At 44.5% G+C, this 20266-nt stretch overlaps 1 protein-coding gene across 47 annotated transcripts in view; it reads left to right on the forward strand.

Annotated features, from left to right (window-relative positions):
• The first annotated feature begins 1439 nt into the window (after positions 1–1439).
• Positions 1440–20266, forward strand: part of NRCAM (neuronal cell adhesion molecule) — a 192285-nt gene continuing 173458 nt past the window's right edge. For 45 of the 47 annotated variants that reach the window (XM_039913311.1, XM_029073101.2, XM_039913312.1 and 42 more), the window contains exon 1: positions 1441–1576. The gene's annotated coding sequence lies outside the window, so the exon portion shown is untranslated. Of the gene's footprint in view, positions 1577–20266 lie in introns of all 47 variants that reach the window. The other 2 variants (XR_005660488.1, XR_005660489.1) reach the window with 1 other exon arrangement.

Consider the following 20266-nt stretch of genomic DNA (forward strand, 5'->3'; position numbering starts at 1 on the left):
GTGACACAGAGTTGTGCGTCTGTGGTGGGAGGGCCGTGGGCCAGCATGGTGCAGAGAAGCAGCATGGCCTAGTGACAGGAGCATGGGCTTGGAAGTCAGAGGTCATGGGTTCTAATTCTGGCTCTGCCACCTGTCTGCTGTGTGACCTTGGGCAAGCCACTTAACTTCTCTATGCCAGTTACCTCATTTGTAAAATGGGGATTGAGACTGTGAGCCCTTTGTGGAACAGGGACTATATCCAATCCTATTACCTTGTGTCTACCCCAGTGCTTAGATCAGTGCTTGGCACATAGTACTTATCAAATACCATTATTATTATTTTCCTCTACTGTGATAGAAGAGGGGGCTGAGGTGGCACAATACCCCCTTTTATTTATAGTCCTCCAAGCACAGAGCATGCCCAAGGGAGGCAGAGATTTCCTCAGCTCTGGTGCGGGGCTGATACGATTATCTTGTACCTAGCCCAGTGTTGAGCATGTTTTTGACATATAATAAGCACTTAATAAATTCTATTTCCATTTTATTTAGATATATTTTTAGAAAAACGATGATGCAGAAATTGTAGAGAGATGGATCATCTGTCTTCTTGTGAGGGTGTCTTTAGAGCACAGTAATCCATTCATTGCAGGACCAGTATCACTTTCTCAAGTCCTTTGATAATGCTGATAGCCCGCATAGCTGGAAGAGTTTTTCAATGGCTCAGAAGTATATTTTGACTCCAGTTTACAGAACTCTTCTTGTATCTTCAAGCCTGGGAAGCATTGAATAATTTAAAAAGAAATGGGCTTACCACACAGTCCTGTTTTACTCTGTTGATGATGTGGAATAGGTCAGGCAGGAAACCTTCAACCCTATCTCTGTTGACCAGTCCTTCGCTGGAGTAGCCTAAAGGTCTTGGTGAATTTTTCAGAACAACCCAAGTTGTTTAGCAATTTCCAGGCTCCTGGTCTGTGATGATGTGTCAAATACTTTTTGTAAGGTCGGTCAACAAACACATCACAGAGGTTTTGCTGTTGTTGGTCAACTTTTCCCATACCAGTTGCCCTGAAAAGATTAGATCCATAGGGCTGGATTTTGGTCAGATCTTAGATTGTGATTCAGAAAATATACAGTTGACACTGTTCTTCAGTTGTTTGTTTAGAAGGGCTTAGCTAGAATCTTGCTGGATGGAGTCCACAAAACAGATTTCCCTTTACTTTCCACAGTCAAGATAACACTGTCTAGTAACTTAATCATGAAATTTGTTAATCTTCAAGAGCCAGCATTTGTTTTTCATGGAGGTGTGAAATCTTATCTCAATAGAATTAATCAAGGTAAACCTCCTGATGTCAGGACCTTTTTTTAAAATTCTAGACAATATGTAGTGCAGTGTTCAGCACCTTATGGATATTGTTAACATTTATTATTGACTAAAGAATTGGATTCCAATAAACCTGTTCTCTGTGCTTTCTTTAAAGGAGATTGTATCTACTAAGAATCCTTAGAAAGCCTTCCTCAGATTCAGGAAGACAACCTGAGAAGACACTGGAGTGGAAAGTGGAATCAGTGTAGAAGAACCACAAACAGCTGTCTCTTAGTAAGTATTCACTTATTCATTCAGCCAGTCATATTTATTGAGCACTTACTGTGTGCGGAGCACTCTACTAAGCACTTGGAAGAGTACAATACAACAATAAACAGTCACATTCCCTGCCCAAAATGAGTTTACGGTCTAGTGGGTGGAGACAGATGTCAATACCAATGAATAAACTAAGCTGTGTGGCTTAAATGAAAGAGCACAGGCTTGAGAGTCAGAGGTCATGGGTTCTAATCCCAGATCTGCCCTTGTCAGCTGTGTGACTTTGGCAAGTCACTTAACTTCTCTGTGCCTTAATTACCTCCTCTGTAAAATGGGGATTAAGACTGTGAGCCCCATGTGGGACAACTTGATTACCTTGTATCTACCCCAGTGCTTAGAACAGTGCTTGGCACATAGTAAGTACTTAAATACCATCATTATTATTTCATCCTTGACTCTTTCTCATTCACCACACACATTCAATCTGTCACCAAAACCTGCCGGTCTCACCATCACAACATCACCAAGATCCACTCTTTCCTCTCCATCCAAACTGCTACCTTGCCGGTACAAGCTCTCATAATATCCTGACTGGATTATTATGTCAGCCTCCTTTCTGATCTCTCATCCTCCTGTTTCTCCCTGCTCCGTCTATACTTCACTCCGCTGCCCTGATTATCTTTTTGCAGAAACGATCTGGGCATGTCTCTCCCCTCCTCAAAAACCTCCAGTGGTTGCCTATCAACCTTCGCATGAAGCAAAAACTCCTCACTTTTGGCTTCAAAGCTCTACATCACCTTGTCCCCTCCTACCTCACCTCCCTTCTCTCCTCCTTCAGCCCAGCCTGCACACTCCACTCCTCTGCCGCTAGCCTCCTCACTGTTCCTCGTTCCTGCCTGTCCTGCCATCAACCCCTGGCCCACATCCTACCTCTGACCTGGAATGCCCTCCCTCCTCACATCTGCCAAACTAACTCTCTTCCCCTCCTCAAAACTCACCTCCTCTGGGAGGCCTTCCCAGACTAAGCCCTCCCTTTCCCTCTATTCCTCCTCCCCATTGCCTCTTCTCCCTCCCTCTGCTCTATCCCCTTACCCTCCCCACAGCAATTGTATATATTTGTACATATTTATTGCTCTATTTATTTTATTAATGATGTGCATTCGTCTATGGTTCTATTTATCTATTTTGATGGTAGTGATGCCTGTCTACTTGTTTTGTTGTCTGTCTCCCCCTTCTAGACTATGAGCCCATTGTTGGGTAGGAATTGTCTCTATCTGTTGCCGAATTCTATTTTCCAAGCCCTTAGGACAGTTCTCTGCACACAGTAAGCGCTCAATAAATAAGATTGAATGAATAAATGAATGAATAAAACTACAGACGTGTGCATAGGTGTTGTGGGACTGGGAGGGAGGAAGAACAAAGGGAGAATGTCAGGGTGACACAGAAGGGAGTGGGAGAAGAGGAAGGGGAGGGCTAGTCTTGAAGATCTCTGGGAGGAGATGTGCCTTCAGTAAGGCTTTGAAGAGGGGGAGAGACATTGTCAGTCAGATTTGAGGAGGGAGGGGGTTCCAGGCCAGAGGCAGGATGTGGGCCTGGGGTTGGCAGTGAGACACCAAGTCTGAGGCACAGTGAGAAGGTTAGCACTAAGGTAGCAAAATGTGCAGTCTGGGTTCTAGAAGAGTAGGGAGGTGAGGTAGGAGGGGGCAAGGTGGTGGAGTGCTTAAAAACCAGTGGTGAGGAGTTTTAGTTTGAGGTGGAGGTGGCTAGGCAACCACTGGAGTTTTATGAGGAGCGGGGTGACGTGTCCTGAATGTTTTTGTAGAAAAATGATTCTGGGAACAGAGTGAAATATAGACTGGATTAAAGAGAGAGACAGGAGGCTGGGAGATCAGCCAGGAGGCTGAGGCAGTAATCCAGGTGGGATAGGATGAGTGATCATATTAACGTTTAGCAGTTTGGATGGAGAGGAAAGGGAAGATTTTAGTAATGTTCTGAAGGTGGGAGTGACAGGATTTAGTGATGGATTGAATATGTGGATTGAATGAGAGAGAGGAGTCAAAGATAACACCAAGGTTATGGGCTCGTGAGACAGGAAGGATGGTGGGTCTCTCTGCAGTGATGGGAAAGTCAGTGGGAGGACAGGATTTGGCTGGGAAGATAAGGAGTTCAGTTTTGGACATGTTAAGTTTGAGGTGACGGGAGGACATCCAAGTAGAGATGTTGTGAAGGCAAGAGGAAATGCGAGACTGCAAAAAGGGAGAGAGATCAGGGTTGGAGATGTAGATTAGGGTATCATTCTCACAGAGGTGGTAGTTAAAGCCATGGGAGAGAATGAGTTTTCTAAGAGAATGAGTATAGATGGAGAACAGTGAAGGACCCAGAACCGAATCTTGAGGGACCCCCATAGTTAGGGAGAGGGAGGCACAGGAGTAAGGTCCAGATGACCTTTTTGCCCAGATAGTTTTGTTGTTTTGAATCCAGGCTATACAGAAAAGTGACTTAGATTTGAAAAATCCTAATGACAGAGGGAGGAAGTTGCTCTCCCTGCCAACCCCCCAGAATTGCAACATTTCAGATTTAGGTGGATTGTGAGCAATCTTTTCTTTAGTTACTGTGATTTTTGACCTATAAGTCAAATGTGAACAAAGAGCCTACTTTGTTTTGACATGAAATGTTATGTTATAAGCACTTCCACCAGAAATAAAAGTTCACTCAATCTGTCACCTGTCTGCTATGTGACTTTGAGCAGGTCAGTTAACTTCTCTGTGCCTCAGTTACCTCATGGGTACAGTAGGGATTAAAATTGTGAGCCCCATGAGAGGCATGGACTGTGTCCAACCTGATTAGCTTGTATCTATCCCAGTGCTTAGTACAGGGCCTGGCACATAGTGCAAATTTAACAAATACCATTAGAAAAATTATGTTTATTGACCACATAATGCATACAGAGAACTGTTCTAAGTGCTTGGAAGAGTACAATAAAATAGAGTTGGTAGAAACATTCCCAGCCCAGAGCAAGCTTACAGTGTAGATGAGGAGGCAGATATTAATATAAATAAATTTCAGATATGTACATAAGTGCTGTGGGGTTGATGGAGGGTTGATGGAATATCCAAATGCAAGGCCGACATAGAAAAGAGTGGGAGAAGAGAAGGTGAGATAACTGGGGAAGGCCCTTAGTAGGAGATGTGCTTTAAAGGTGGGGAGATTGATCATCCATTGGATATGATGAGAGAGAGCATTCCAGGCCAGAGGCAGAATGTGGGCGAGGGATTGGTGGCAAGATAGGCGAGATTGAGGTACAGTGAGAACGTTAGCATTACAGGAGCAAAGTTGCGGGCTGGGTTGTTGTTGGAGAGTAGCAAGGTGAGGTAGGAAGGGGCAAGGTAATTGATTGCTTTAAAGCTAATGGTTAGAAGTTTTTGTTTGATGCATAAGTGGAGGGGAAACCAATGGAGATTCCCGAGGAGTGGGGAAATATGGATGGAAACCATTCTACATGGTTTTGTAGAAAAATTATCCAGGCAGCAGAATGAGGTATGGACTGAAGTGGGGAGAGATAGGAGGCAGGGAGGTCAGTAAGAAGGCTGATACACTAATTAAGGCGGAATAGGATTAAGACTTGGATAAGCTTGTAGTACTTTGGATGGAGAGGAAAGGGTGGATTTTAGCTTGTTGTAAAGGTTGAGCTGTTGGCATTTGGTGACTAATTGAATGTGTGGGTTGAAAGAGAGAGATGAGTCAAGGGTAATACCCATGTTACGGGCTTGTGAGTCACGGAGGATGGTGGAGCTGTCTACAGTGATGGGAAAGTAATGGGAAGGACAGGGTTTGGGTGGGAAAATGAGGAGTTCTGTTTCGGACATGTTCATTTTGAGCTCCCACTGGCACATCCAAGTAGAGATGTTCTGAAGGCAGGAGAAAATACACGAGACTAAAGAGAGAGAGATCAGTACCAGAGATTTGGGAATCATCTGCGTTGAGATGATAGTTGAAGCCATGGGAGTGAATGAGTTCTCCAACAGAGTGGATGTAGATGGAGAGTAGAAGGGGACCCAGAGCTGAACCTTGGGGCACCCCCCCACACACACACAGTTAGGGGGTAGGAGGCAGAGGAAGAGCTTGTGAACGAGACTGAGAATGAGTGTCTGGAGAGATGAGGAGAACCAGGAGAGGACAGTGTTATTCAAGTCAAAGTTGGAAAGATAATGTGTCCAGGAGAAGGGGGTTGAAAGCAGCTGAGGGGTAGAGGAGGATTAGGATGGAGTTTAGACCACTGGATTTGGCAAGAGTGAGGTCATTGGTGACCTTTGAGATGGCTGTTTTGGTAGAGCGAAAGGGTCAAAAGCTAGATTGGAGGGGGTCAAGGAAGGAATTGGAGGAGAGGAAGTGGAGGCAGAGGGTGTTGACAAGTTGCTCAAGATGTTTAGAGAGGAGTGGCAGGAGGAAGGTGGGGTGATAACTAGAGGGAACCATGGAGAGGGTCAAGGGAAGGGTTTTTTTTTAGGATAGGGAGATATGGGCCTGTTTGAAAGCCCTGGGGAAGGGTGTAACCATTTTGATAAGGTGTGAATGGATGGGGTAGGAGGCACAGGTGGAGGGGGTGGATTTTGAAAGGAAGAGGCAGTTCTCCTTTTGAGATACTGCTGGAAAAGATGGGAGAGTTGAAGAAGTGTGGGAGGAAGGAGGACCTGGGGTGGAACAGGGGAGAGATTAAGGAATTCACTATTCTTCAAAACACAAATTGAAATGTAAATTCTACTCTGTACCAAATGCACTTCACTTCCCAAATTTATGCATTCTTCCCAAAGCACTTTTTTAATTCATTCATTTAATCATATTTATTGAGCCCCTTCTGCATGCAGAGCACTATACTAAGCGCTTGGGAGAGAACAGTATAATAACAGACACATTTCCTTCCCACAATGAGCTTACAGTTGAGAGGACAAGCTTACTATGTTTCAGTTGATTGGCCTATGTATCTCTTTGATCTTTAAATAATTTTTTTTTACATTGAGCTGAGAATGTATTAACTCTAATTTTTGCTGTTAAATCCCAACTCTAGTCTTAGATTTTCAGTTTGATTTTAACTTTGTCCACTGTTTGTGTGTGGATTTAAGTTGGATTAATGATCTAAATGTGAAACTATTATGTTACTTCCCATCACTTTGTTAGGGAATGTAAGAGAGAAGAAAGGATGGAGAGGTCAAGGTATAATGAATCCTTTCTTGGAAGTTACAATTTCACTTCTTCTGTTCAAACTCTGTTTTGTTCTGTGGAAATTGAATGTACATGTCTTAATTAGATGAATCTTTATTTCCTCTCTTTAATTGCCATATTGGTTTTCCAGTTATATGCTTTTTGTTGATGCTTTAAATAGAGGATTTGCTTTTTGAAAAAATCATTATCAATTCCTACTGAATAGAAAATGACAATTGTCAACATTCCTATTTGGTTCCAAATAGGAACTGCCAAAGAGAAACTGTAGAAAAGATCCAGAAATTGAAAAAAAAAATAATTATACAGAGAGGTAAATGTTGAACAAACATTGAATTATAAAACCTGCAATACTGTGTTAGTTCTCAACTTAAATTCATCAATCAATCAATTTATTGCGTGCTTAGTGTAAACTGAGCACCGTATTAAGTGCTTGGGAGAGTTCAGTTTATTAGAGTTGCTAAACAAGATCCTTCGAGGAGCTTTCAACCAAGTGGGAGAGTCCGGCGATATGTGGAGAACAATTTTTTAAAAAAAAATACAAGCAGCAGGTTGACACATGGACTAGAGAGGGGCGATGCAGGAGGTCAGGAGGTCAGAGAAGAGGCTGATGCAGTAGTTGAGATGGGATATCACAAGGGAAATCATGAAGGTAAAATCAGCAGGATTTGGTGACTTGACTGATTTTTGTGGGTTGAATAAAAGAGATGAGTTGAGGTTGGGGTGTGGTGGGGTCGTCAACAGTGATGGGAAAGTTGGGGGGTGGGAAGAAGAGAGGGTTGGGTAGACAGATGAGGCCCTCTGTTTTGGACCTGTAAAGTTTGAGGTGTAGGTACGACATCCAAGTAGAGAAGTCTGGAAGATAGGAAGAAATGTGAGATTGCAGATAAAGAGAGAGGTGAGAAATAGAGAGGTAGATTTGGGAGTCATCTGCATAGAGATGTTATATAAACAAGATCATAAAAGCACCAAAATTGGTTGGATGAAAATGATTCAGAGCTGAAAAGATAGCACTCAGCTAAACAAATACTGAGCCATTCAAAAACTGAAGGATCTCATGGCTCGATAAAAAGTGAGGCTTAAAAAGAAAAAAAATCAAATTAAGATACCCACACAACAGGTAATAATAATAATAATAAAAATGTTGGTATTTGTTAAGCGCTTACTATGTGCAGAGCACTGTTCTAAGCACTGGGGTAGATACAGGGTAATCAGGTTGTCCCACGTGAGGCTCACAGTTAATCCCCATTTTACAGATGAGGTAACTGAGACACAGAGAAGTTAAGTGACTTGCCCACAGTCACACAGCTGACAAGTGGCAGAGCTGGCAGTCGAACCCATGACCTCTGACTCCAAAGCCCTGGCTCTTTCCATTGAGCCACACTGCTTCCAATAGGTAGTTAGATGTCAAAGCAGAAGCAATCCAAGGCTATTCGTATTGCCACCAAACCACAAAATCCTACACATCATTTGATATTTGCTCCATCCCCAGCACCACAACTCTTACATACATATCTTTAAATTACATATAAATTATTTATTCATAGTAATGTCTGTCTCCCCCTCTAAACTATAGCTCTTTATGGGCGGGGAACATGTCTGCTAATTGTGTTGTACTCTCCCAAGCACTTAGGACAGTGCTCAGCACATAGTAAGTGCTCAATAAATATCAATGATTTATTGATTGACCTCATTAAAAACTGACATGACCCTGTATATGCAATCCTAGCATCGCTGAAGTGTGATGATCAATCCAACCTTATTGCATACAAAGAGGGAATTCTGTAGAGTTAGCAATAACACTTCACTAATCTTTTATACACCCTCACTTCCACTGCAAATGAGGCCTGCAAAATGTTGCAAAAATCATAACATGTCAAGGCACTTGTGCCAGCCATTGAAGAGGTCACTAGGGCAGTCAGAGCTATGTAAAAATGGCAAAACTGTGGATAGGATGACATACTTGATGTGTTTTACGAGCAGAGGGGAAACAAGCTTTCCCTGAACATATGGGCCTCTGAGAAAATGGCACAGGATGTCAAGGATTACATTATCCTTAGGTTGATGTGTGTGGGTGTGTGGGGCAGGGCAATGCTTTTAATTTACCTCTGCTTAAAGATGATCAACTGACTTTATAATAAAGTAAGGAGAATGTTGAGCTCACTGAGTACTGCCGGAAAGACGGGAGTCGTTTACTGCCTTTGACTGATTAAAAGGCTAAAATCAGATCAAATAGTCAATGAGAAAGGAACACTGACATTTTTGTTTCCCATTCTCTGCCCTATGCCTTCAATATTTATAAAGTGAGATTTATCAAAGACATCTTTTTCTGTTAAAATGAGAGTGTTCTTATGGTTTCTGACTCCCATTTTGTCAAATATAGGAACAACTCTAATTGTAGAAGCCAAAGTTGCCTTAAAATAGAAATCAAGTTCAGGCATGAGAGCGGATGGTACATTCAGGGCTGTTCCCAGGCGGCAACCAGCTCTTCTCTGGCCTTAGTCCCTTCACTCAGCCCCTCTTTTGACAAGAGTCACAAGAGTCACATTTTGGGGCATAGTTTTGGGAGGGATGGGGCAAGTGGTCCATTAGCATGGAAATTGCATTCTCCTTGGGAGGGTCTCAATCAAAACTACACTGGGGAGAGGCAGGGAGTGAGGGCTAGGGAAAAAGTCCCAAAATAATGGACTGGAGGTTAGGTTTCTTGAGGTGTGCAGAAGAGAGGGAGAAGAAGGTTTCCCCCGGCAAACTCCATCTTGCTCTCCCCAGCTGGCTGTTGAAGGATTTAGAACTCCCCGAATGGTTTGTAAAGTCTCTGGTAAATTCGATCAATTAAGGCAATGGTATTGAATGAGCACTTTCCAGATGCAGAGTACAGTACTTAGTGCTTCAAAGAGTGCATTGGGAGTGAGGATTGGGTGAATATCAAAGTGCTAGGGAGTATGAGCCCAAGGTCTTAGGCAACTTGGAAGGGAAGAAAGCTACTTTGGCAACAACAGTCCCAGACAGAAAGGAGGATCAAGACGAAATCAGTCACAACCTATGATCCATCAATCGTATTTATTCAGTGCTTACTGTGGCTAGAGCACTGTACTAAGCACTTGGTACAATCCAACAGAGTTGGTACACACATTCCCTGCTCACAGGGGGTTTACTGTACAGAAGGGGAGACAAATATTACTACAAATAATAATAATGTTGGTATTCGTTAAGCGCTTACTTATGTGCAGAGCACTGTTCTAAGCGCTGGGGTAGATACAGGGTAATGAGGTTGTCCCAAGTGAGGCTCACAGTTAATCCTCATTTTACAGATGAGGATAAATAAATAAATTACGGATATTTGGGATTGAGGGTGGGGTGAGCAAATGGTACAGATCCAAATGTAAGGGTGATGCAGAAGGGAGTGGAAGAAGAGGAAATGAGGGTTTAGTCCAGGAAGGCCTTTTGGAGGAAGTGAGCTTTTAATAATGCTTTGAAGGTGGGGAGAGTGATTGGTGAATATGCATTTTTTTAATGCTTAGTATAGTATTCTTTAGTGCTTAGTACAGTGCCTGGCACATAGTATGCACTTAGCAAGAACCATTAAAAAAAGAAAGTAGTATATCTAGGATTAGAACACAGGTCATCTAACCCCCAGGCCTGTGCTCTTTCCATTAGGTTATGCTGCTTCCCAGTGTATGGATCTATGTATATAGATACCACTTCCTAAAGTGCAACAACCAAAACTGCATGCATTACTTTATTTCAGGTGTGAATTTTCCAAAGCTTTATAGAGTGGAAAAGTTTAGTTTCATCACTTTGTATAGGCACTTTTTTTTGTACACTTTTTGTACACTTTGTTTTTTAATAAACTATAAGCTTGTTTTTCATTCCATTTATTTCTTACGATTTGGGCAGATATCAAAACTAAAGTCCAGATATCAAAATTATACTTCTCAAACCCACAGACCTAAACAATTGGAATTTGATTTAGAAAGCAAAATGCTATGTAAGCACTTCTGAGAGGAAGTCCCTGAGGATGTTCTTTTTCAAAGCAGCTCATAGTATAAGATCAATATTTGGAGCTTTAGAAAAAAGTCTTCATGTTAGAAAAAACTTTTCAATCAATTAATGGCCTAGGGATAAGATTAAAGAATGCATTTTGTAATCATTCCCAGAATTTGATTGGAAGGCTAGGTCTTTGGAATAAGCTCATTTTACCTCTTTAGATAATGGATAAAGGAAAATCTTTTGTCCTCTTTGAATTGGTAATAAACAGTGCATTTTTCTCTTTGTTCTTTTCCTCTATTAAAGACAATGAAGTTGTTTCTACTAAAACAACATTTTTCTTTCTTCTTGCTATAAACTTTCATTTAGTTAGTTATGGTAATCAGTCAATCCATCAATCAATCGTATTTATGGAGCACAGTGTATTCATTCATTCAGTCATATTTATTGAGCACTTACTATGTTCAGAGCACTGTACTAAGCGCTTGGAATGTACAATTTGGCAACAGATAGAGATGCAAAGCACTGCATTAAGCACTTGAGAGAGTTCACTATTATGGAGCTGGTAGATATATCACTTGCCTTCAAAGAACTCACAGCCTAGAGGGGGAGACAGACATTAAAATAAATTACAGATAAGTATATGAATGCTATAGGGCTGATGGGGGGGTGGTAAATAAAGGACACAAATCCAAATACGAGGGTGATGCAGAAGGGAGGGGAAATGAGGTCTTAGTTGGGGAAGACCTCTTGGAGAAGATGTGATTTTAGGAGGGCTTTTCAGGTGGGGAGAGTAATCTTCTGTCCGATGTGAAGGGAGAGGAAGTTCTATGTCAGAGGCAGGTCATGGCCAAGAGGTCAGCGGCAAGATATACAAGACTGTGGGCAGGGAACATGTCTGCCAATTCTGTTGTATTGTACTCTCCCAAGTGCTTAGTATGAGGCTCTACATAAAGCAAATACTCAGAAATACTGTTAATTCATGGGTTGATCATGGTGTGGTGACTAGGTTGATGCTACATGAGTGAAGTTGAACGTGCTGGTTTGTAGTAGGAAATAAGAGAGGTAAAATAGGAGGGGGCAAGGTGATTGAGCATTTTAAACTAATGGTAAGGAATTTTTGTTAAAAGTGGAGAAAGATGGGCAACCACTGGAGGTTCTTGAGGAGTGAGGAAACACGGATTTAACAGTTGTGTAGAAAAACGGTCCAGGCCACAGAGTGAAGTATGGACTGGAGTGGGAAGAGACTGGAGGCAAGAGGTCAGCAAAGAGCCTGATGCAGTAGTCAAGGCAGGATAGGATAAATGCGTGGATTAAGGTGGTAGCAGTTCGGATGGGGAGGAAAGGGCAGATTTTAGCAATGTTAGAAAGGTAGGATAGATAGAGTTTGATAGATTTCATATGTGTATTAATTGAGAGAAATGAGTTTAGGGAAATGCCAAGGTTACAGGTTTGTAAGACAGGGAGGATGGTGGTGCCAGCTACAGTGATGGGAGAGTCATGGGGAAGTCAGGGTTTGGGAGAGAGGAGTTTTGTTTTGGACAAGTTCATTTTGCAGTATCAGTGGGACATCCAAGTAAAGATGTCCTGAAGGCAAGAGGAGATACAAGACTGCAGAGAAGCAGAAAGATCACAACTGGAGATTTAGATTTGGGTATCTGCATAGAGTTGGTAGTTGAAGACATAGTTGATGAGTTTTCGAAGAAAGTGGGGGTAGATAGAGAACATAAAGCGACCCAGAACTGAGCCTTGAGGGACACCCCCGCCCCCCAACAGTTAGGTAGGAGGCAGAGGAGAACCGTCCCCTCCACTCTACCGAGACTGCTCTCTCTAAGGTCACCCATGACCTCCTTCTTGCCAAATCCAATGGCTCCTACTCCATTCTGATCCTCCTTGACCTCTCTGCTGCCTTTGACACTGTCGACCATCCCCTCCTCCTCCATACCTTATCTCACCTTGGCTTCACGGACTCTGTGCTCTCCTGGTTCTCCTCTTACCTCTCTGGCCGGTCATTCTCGGTCTCCTTCGCTGGAGCCTCCTCCCCCTCCTTTAACCGTTGGAGTTCCTCAAGGGTCAGTTCTTGGCCCTCTTCTGTTCTCCATTTACACTCACTCCCTCGGTGAACTCATTCGCTCTCACGGCTTTGACTACCATCTCTACGCAGATGACACGCAGATCTACATCTCCGCCCCGTCCTCTCCCCCTCCCTTCAGGCTCGCATCTCCTCCTGCCTCCGGGACGTCTCCACCTGGATGTCGGCCCGCCACCTAAAACTCAACATGAGCAAGACTGAGCTCCTCATCTTCCCTCCCAAACCCGGTCCTCTCCCAGACTTCTCTATCACCGTGGATGGCACGACCATCCTTCCCGTCTCTCAGGCCCGCAATCTCGGTGTCATCCTTGACTCGTCGCTCTCGTTCACCCCAGACATCCTATCCATTACCAAGACCTGCCGGTTTCACCTCTACAATATCGCCAAGATCTGCCCTTTCCTCTCCACCCAAACGGCTACCTTACTGTTACGGGCTCTCGTTATATCCCGGCTAGACTACTGTGTCAGCCTTCTCTCTGACCTCCCTTCCTCCTCTCTCGCCCCGCTCCAGTCTATTCTTCACTCCGCTGCCCGGCTCATCTTCCTGCAGAAACGATCTGGGCATGTCACTCCCCTTCTTAAACAACTCCAGTGGTTGCCTATCAACAACCTCCGCTCCAAACAAAAACTCCTCACTCTAGACTTCAAGGCTCTATATCACCTTGCCCCTTCCTACCTCTCCTCCCTTCTCTCTTTCTACCACCCACCCCGCACGCTCCGCTCCTCTGCCGCCCACCTCCTCACCGTCCCTCGGTCTCGCCTATCCCGCCGTCGACCCCTGGGTCACGTCCTCCCGCGGTCCTGGAACGCCCTCCCTCCTCACCTCCGCCAAACTGATTCTCTTTCCCTCTTCAAAACCCTACTTAAAACTCACCTCCTCCAAGAGGCCTTCTCAGACTGAGCTCCTCTTCTCCCTCTACTCCCTCTGCCATCCCCCCTTTACCTCTCCGCAGCTTAACCCTCTTTTTCCCCTTTTCCCTCTGCTCCTCCACCTCTCCCTTCCCATCCCCACAGCACTGTACTCGTCCGCTCAACTGTATATATTTTTCGTTACCCTATTTATTTTGTTACTGAATTGTACATCGCCTTGATTCTATTTAGTTGCCATTGTTTTTACGAGATGTTCTTCCCCTTGACTCTATTTATTGCCATTGTTCTTGTCTGTCCGTCTCCCCCAATTAGACTGTAAGCCCGTCAAACGGCAGGGACTGTCTCTATCTGTTGCCGACTTGTTCATCCCAAGTGCTTAGTACAGTGCTCTGCACATAGTAAGCGCTCAATAAATACTATTGAATGAATGAATGAATGAAAGGAGAAGCCTGTGAAAGAGACTGAGAATGAGCAGCCAGAGAGATAGGAGGAGAACCAGGAGAGGACAGTGTCAGTTAAGCCAAGGTTGGATAATGTTTCCAGAGGAGCGTGGTTAACAGTACTGAAGGTATCTGAGAGGTCGAGGAGGTTTAGAATGGAGTAGAGGCCATTGGATTTGTCAAGAAAGAGGACAATTTCTGTGGTTGAAGAGGGCAGAACCCAGAGCAGCGTGGCTCAGTGGAAAAGAACCTGGGCTTCGGAGTCAGAGGTCATGAGTTCGACTCCCAGCTCTGCCACTTGTCAGCTGTGTGACCTTGGGCGAGTCACTTAACTTCTCTGTGCCTCAGTTACCTCATCTGTAAAATGGGGATTAACTGTGAGCCTCACGTGGGACAACCTGATCACCCTGTATCTCCCCCAGCACTTAGAACAGTGTTCAGCACATAGTAAGCGCTTAACAAATACCAACATTATTATTAGAAGGGGTCAAGATTGGGTATTGGAGAAACAGTGTGGCCTAGTGGAAAGAGCACGGGCTTGGAAGTCAGAGGACCTGGGTTATAATCCCGGCTCTGCCAAATACTTGTTGTGTGGCTTTGGGTAAGTCACTTAACTTTTCCATGCCTCAGTTCTCCTGTTCTCCCTCCTATTTAGACTCTGAAACCCATGTGTGGTAGGGACTATGTCTAACCTAATTCACTAATATCTACCCAGCACGTAGAACAGTGTTTAAATATCAGCATGTAAATATCATTTAAAAAAAAATTTAAAAAATATTTTTAAAAATAATGTTGTCGGGTAGAGGAGAGGGCAAAGGTAAAACAGTTAAGGAGAGAATTAGAGGGGAGAAAGAGGAGGAAGCGGGTGTAGAGGAATGGTAGGAGGGAGATGGAGTGATAACTGGAGAAAGCTGTGGGGTCAAGGGAGGGTTTTTTGTAGGAAAATGGATAGATATGCATGTGTGATAGCGGTGGGGAAGAAACCATTGGAAAGTGAAAAGTTAAAAATGACATTCAAGGAGTGAAGAAGGAAGGGGGCAAGTGTTTGGATAAGGTACGAAGGAATGGGGTTGGAGGCTCAGATCAAGGGGGCAGATTTTGAGAGAAGGTAGAAGATCTGTCCTTGAGTTTCTACTCAGAAAAATGGAAGTCAAAGAAGGGACAGGAGGAGGCAGGGACTGGAGAAGTACTTGGGAGATTTTAGGGAAATAACACCTGATGGTTTCAATTTTATCAGTGAAGTACATGATCAGGTCAATATGGGCAAGAGATGGGGAAGGCAGGGGGACAGAGGGGTTGAGGAGGGAGTTAAACATCTAAAATAACTGGAATGGAAATGGGCACTGAAATCAATTAAGGATGGAGAAAGAATGTTGTTGGGTAGAGAAGAGGGCAGAGATAAAACAGTCAAGGATGAAACTGAGATGGTTGAGGTTGGATTTATACCAGCAGTCCTTCACAGCTCTTGCACAGGAGCGAAGGAAGCATATGTTGGTATTATGATATTCATTAAGGAAGTACTTTTAACTGGGGGGTTAAAAGAAGATATTCACTTCAGGCATCTTTCCTGCTCTAAGAGGTGCTCACAATCTCGATGGGTAAGACACATACAACAGTAAAGTTGCAGTAAATTAAACCCTCATTTCCTCTGCACTTAGTACCCTTTAGGCACTTAATATTCCCCCACCCTCAGCCCCACATCACTCATGAGCACCTATCCTTACACTTCATCGTTTCCACTATCAGCATTTTATTTCGATATCTGCCTCCCCTTTACTCTGTAAGCCCCTTGTGGGAGGGATTGTGTCAACCAACTCTGTTATGTTGTACTCTCCCAAGCACTTGGCACAGTGCTCTGCACACAGTAAACGCTCAATAAACGCCACTAACAAGGGGTGTGTTAAAAAATTCAGCAGTTGAAAATTAGAAACATTAATCAGAAAGGGAAACAGTTTCTGAAGGGGGCTGAATTAAGGCTTCTCATCCCTCCAGGTCCATAGTCCTGGGGAATGAACATCAAAGCCTCCCCATATGACTTCATTCATTCATTCATTCATTCAATAGTATTTATTGAGCGCTTACTATGTGCAGAGCACTGTACTAAGCGCTTGGGATGAACAAGTCGGCAACAGATAGAGACAGTCCCTGCCGTTTGACGGGCTTACAGTCTAATCGGGGGAGATGGACAGACAAGAACAATGGCAATAAATAGAGTCAAGGGGAAGAACATCTCGTAAAACAATGGCAACTAAATAGAATCAAGGCGATGTACAATTCATTAACAAAATAAATAGGGTAATGAAAATATATACAGTTGAGCGGACGAGTACAGTGCTGTGGGGATGGGAAGAGAGAGGTGGAGGAGCAGAGGGAAAAGGGGAAAAAGGGGGTTTAGCTGCGGAGAGGTAAAGGGGGGGTGGCAGAGGGAGTAGAGGGAGAAGAGGAGCTCAGTCTGGGAACGCCTCTTGGAGGAGGTGAGTTTTAAGTAGGGTTTTGAAGAGGGGAAGAGAATCAGTTTGGCGGAGGTGAGGAGGGAGGGCGTTCCAGGACCGCGGGAGGACGTGGCCCAGGGGTCGACGGCGGGATAGGTGAGACCGAGGGACGGTGAGGAGGTGGGCGGCAGAGGAGCGGAGCGTGCGGGGTGGGTGGTAGAAAGAGAGAAGGGAGGAGAGGTAGGAAGGGGCAAGGTGATGTAGAGCCTTGAAACCTAGAGTGAGGAGTTTTTGTTTGGAGCGGAGGTTGATAGGCAACCACTGGAGTTGTTTAAGAAGGGGAGTGACATGCCCAGATCGTTTCTGCAGGAAGATGAGCCGGGCAGCGGAGTGAAGAATAGACTGGAGCGGGGCGAGAGAGGAGGAAGGGAGGTCAGAGAGAGGGCTAACACAGTAGTCTAGCCGGGATATAACGAGAGCCCGTAACAGTAAGGTAGCCATTTGGGTGGAGAGGAAAGGGCGGATCTTGGCGATATTGTAGAGGTGAAACCGGCAGGTCTTGGTAACGGATAGGATGTGTGGGGTGAACGAGAGAGACGAGTCAAGGATGACACCGAGATTGCGGGCCTGAGAGACGGGAAGGATGGTCGTGCCATCCACGGTGATAGAGAAGTCTGGGAGAGGACCGGGTTCCCCACAGCACAGGGAAGTTAGGCTTCTGTGTGTCTTTTTGCTCTTGGACATCTGCAATGTTGGAGAGGAAGGAAGGTCACCCAGGGGGCTAGCCATGTTGCTCCCAGCTTTGAATACTTTCCGTCCCGTCTAATCATCCTTACATATTCTAGTATTGATATTAATAGCATTATTATTATTATCTGAGTTATTGCTGCTCCCACGGTTTGTGAATAGTCTGTGCCTGTCTGGGTCTCCCTTTGGATTTTAATATCTTTAAGAGCAAAGACTGTCTTTTGCTTCTGTCATAGTGTCATGAGCGCTGTGTAGAGTGCCCTGTACATAGTAGATGCTTGATGTTTATACACTATTGACCGATTCATTGATGATTGATCCACCTCTACCAAAAATGTTCTTTAACAGTGAGCCAAACCATTGCTGCCAACTCTACAGTACTGGTGCTCACCAAGCTCTGTGGGTCCTGTGGTAGATGGGGGGTTACTTCAGCCAGTTGCTTAACTGAAAGAACTAGCTGAAGGAAATGGGGTACTGAATCCCCATTTTTCCACTTGTAGAAGACTAGACATTGAGAGGTGTGCCTCAGGTCCCAGCACTTTCACCTTTTTTTTTTTTTTGCCAAAGTTAGGAATGATTTTTGGAGCTCTAAAGTGTATCCCCAAAGATGTCCTTGTCTGGTCCTCCCGACCTCTTCTGCACATAGCCCTTGTAGACTGTGAGCCCGCTGGGGAGGGATTGTCTCTTTTTGTTGCTGAATTGTACTTTCCAATCACTTAGTACAGTGCTCTGCACACAGTAAGCGCTCAGTAAAAATGACTGAATGAATGAATAGCCCTTCTTGGGGAAAGTCCCCAGCAAGCTCTGCGATTGGTGTCTCCATCTGCACTCTGAGTCCTCTGGACCCAAACTGGAGAATGATCTTCCATGTGGCTTATATAGTCTATCTTAGCTACTCCTTCCTTTTTCCCAAATGCTCCCCTGTGATTGGCTATTTGTTCCAAGTGGTAGCTATAATCATAATAACAATAATAACGATCATAATTGTGGTATTTGTTAAGATCTTGTTATGTGCCAAGATCTGGACTAAACACTGAGGTAGATACAAGATAATCAGGTTGGACACGGTCCCTGTCCCACATGGGGCTCACAGTCTAGTAGGAGGGAGAAGAGGTAATTCATTCATTCATTCAATAGTATTTATTGAGTGCTTACTATGTGCAGAGCACTGTATTAAGCGCTTGGAATATACAAATTGGCAACAGATAGAGACAGTCCCTGCCCTTTGACAGGCTTACAGTCTAATCAGGGGAGACAGACAGACAAGAACAGTGGCAATAAATAGAGTCAAAAGGAAGAACATCACATAAAAACAATGGCAAATAAATAGAATCAGGGTGATGTACATCTCATTAAACAAAATAAACAAAATAAATAGGGTGATGAAAATATATACAGTTGAGCGGACGAGTACAGTGCTGAAGGGGTGGGATGGGAGGGGGGAGGAGGAGAGGGAAAGGGGGGAGAAGAGGGTTTAGCTGCGGAGAGGTGAAGGGGGGGTAGAGGGAGCAGAGGGAAAAAAGGGGGGAACTCAGTCTGGGAAGGCCTCTTGGAGGAGGTGAGCTTTAAGAAGGGATTTGAAGAGGGGAAGAGAATTAGATTGACGGAGATGAGGAGGGAGGGCATTCCAGGACTGTGGGAGGACGTAACCCAGGGGTCAACGGCGGGATAGGCGAGACCGAGGGACGGTGAGGAGGTGGGCAGCAGAGGAGCGGAACATGTGGGGTGGGCGGTAGAAAGAGAGAAGGGAGGAAAGGTATGAAGGGGCAAGGTGATGGACAGCCTTGAAGCCTAGAGTGAGGAGTTTTTGTTTTGAGCGGAGATTGATAGGCAACCACTGGAGGTGTTTAAGAAGGGGAGTGATATACCTAGAACGTTTTTGCAGGAAGATGAGCTAGGCAGCGGAGTGAAGAATAGACTGGAGCAGGGTGAGAGAGGAGGAAGGGAGATCAGAAAGAAGGCTGACACAGTAGTCTAGCCGGGATATAACGAGAGCCTGTAGCAGTAAGGTAGCTGTTTGGTTGGAGAGGCAAGGGCGGATCTTGGCGATATTGTAAAGGTGAGACCAGCAGGTCTTGGTAACGGATCGGATGTGTGGGGTGAACGAGAGAGATGAGTCAAAGATGACACCGAGGTTGCGGGCCTGAGAGACGGGAAGGATGGTCGTACCATTCACAGTGATAGGGAAGTCTGGGTAATGAATCCGCATTTTACCAATGAGAAAACTGACGCACAGAGAAGTGAAGTGGCTTGCCCAAGGTCCCAGAGCAGACAAGTGGCAGAGTGGAATTAGAACCCACGTCCTCTTACTCCCAGGCCTGGGCTGTTCTCAGTAGGACGCACTTCTTCTCTAAATTGGTGCTATTAAGTAAGCGCTAGACTCCGTCCTTATGTAAATGAGTTTTCCTTTGCGGTGGGAGGAGGGTATTCCCCCCAACCCCCATTCCTATCTATGGTGTTTATCTAGCTTGATCCTCATAGGGTCAGACTCATTAACCCTCAGGTTTTTTTTAATTATCATTATCTTTATGGTACTTGTTAAATGCTTACTATCTGCCAGATTTAAGATAATCAGTTTGGACACAGTCTCTGTCCCACATGGGGCTCACAGTTTAAGTTGGAGGTAAGAGGATTTATTCCCCACTTTACAGATGAGGCAACTGAGGCCCAGAGAAGTTAAGTGATTTGACCAAGATCACACAGCAGGCCAGTGGTGAAGCCGTTATTAGAACTCAGGACCTCTGACTCCCAGGCCCAGGCTCTTTACACTAGGCCATATTGCTTCCCGAGGTGTTGCTTGGAAGAGCAGCATTTGGTTCTATGTGCTAAATTAAAACTATTAGTTTCAAACATCTTTGTTCCTAAAAGACAAAACTACAATTTGATTATCCTGCTGCTGCTTCTCTGTCATCTCATTTGATTT

Source organism: Ornithorhynchus anatinus, chromosome 10, assembly GCF_004115215.2.
Source record: "Ornithorhynchus anatinus isolate Pmale09 chromosome 10, mOrnAna1.pri.v4, whole genome shotgun sequence".
Classification (NCBI taxonomy): domain Eukaryota; kingdom Metazoa; phylum Chordata; class Mammalia; order Monotremata; family Ornithorhynchidae; genus Ornithorhynchus; species Ornithorhynchus anatinus.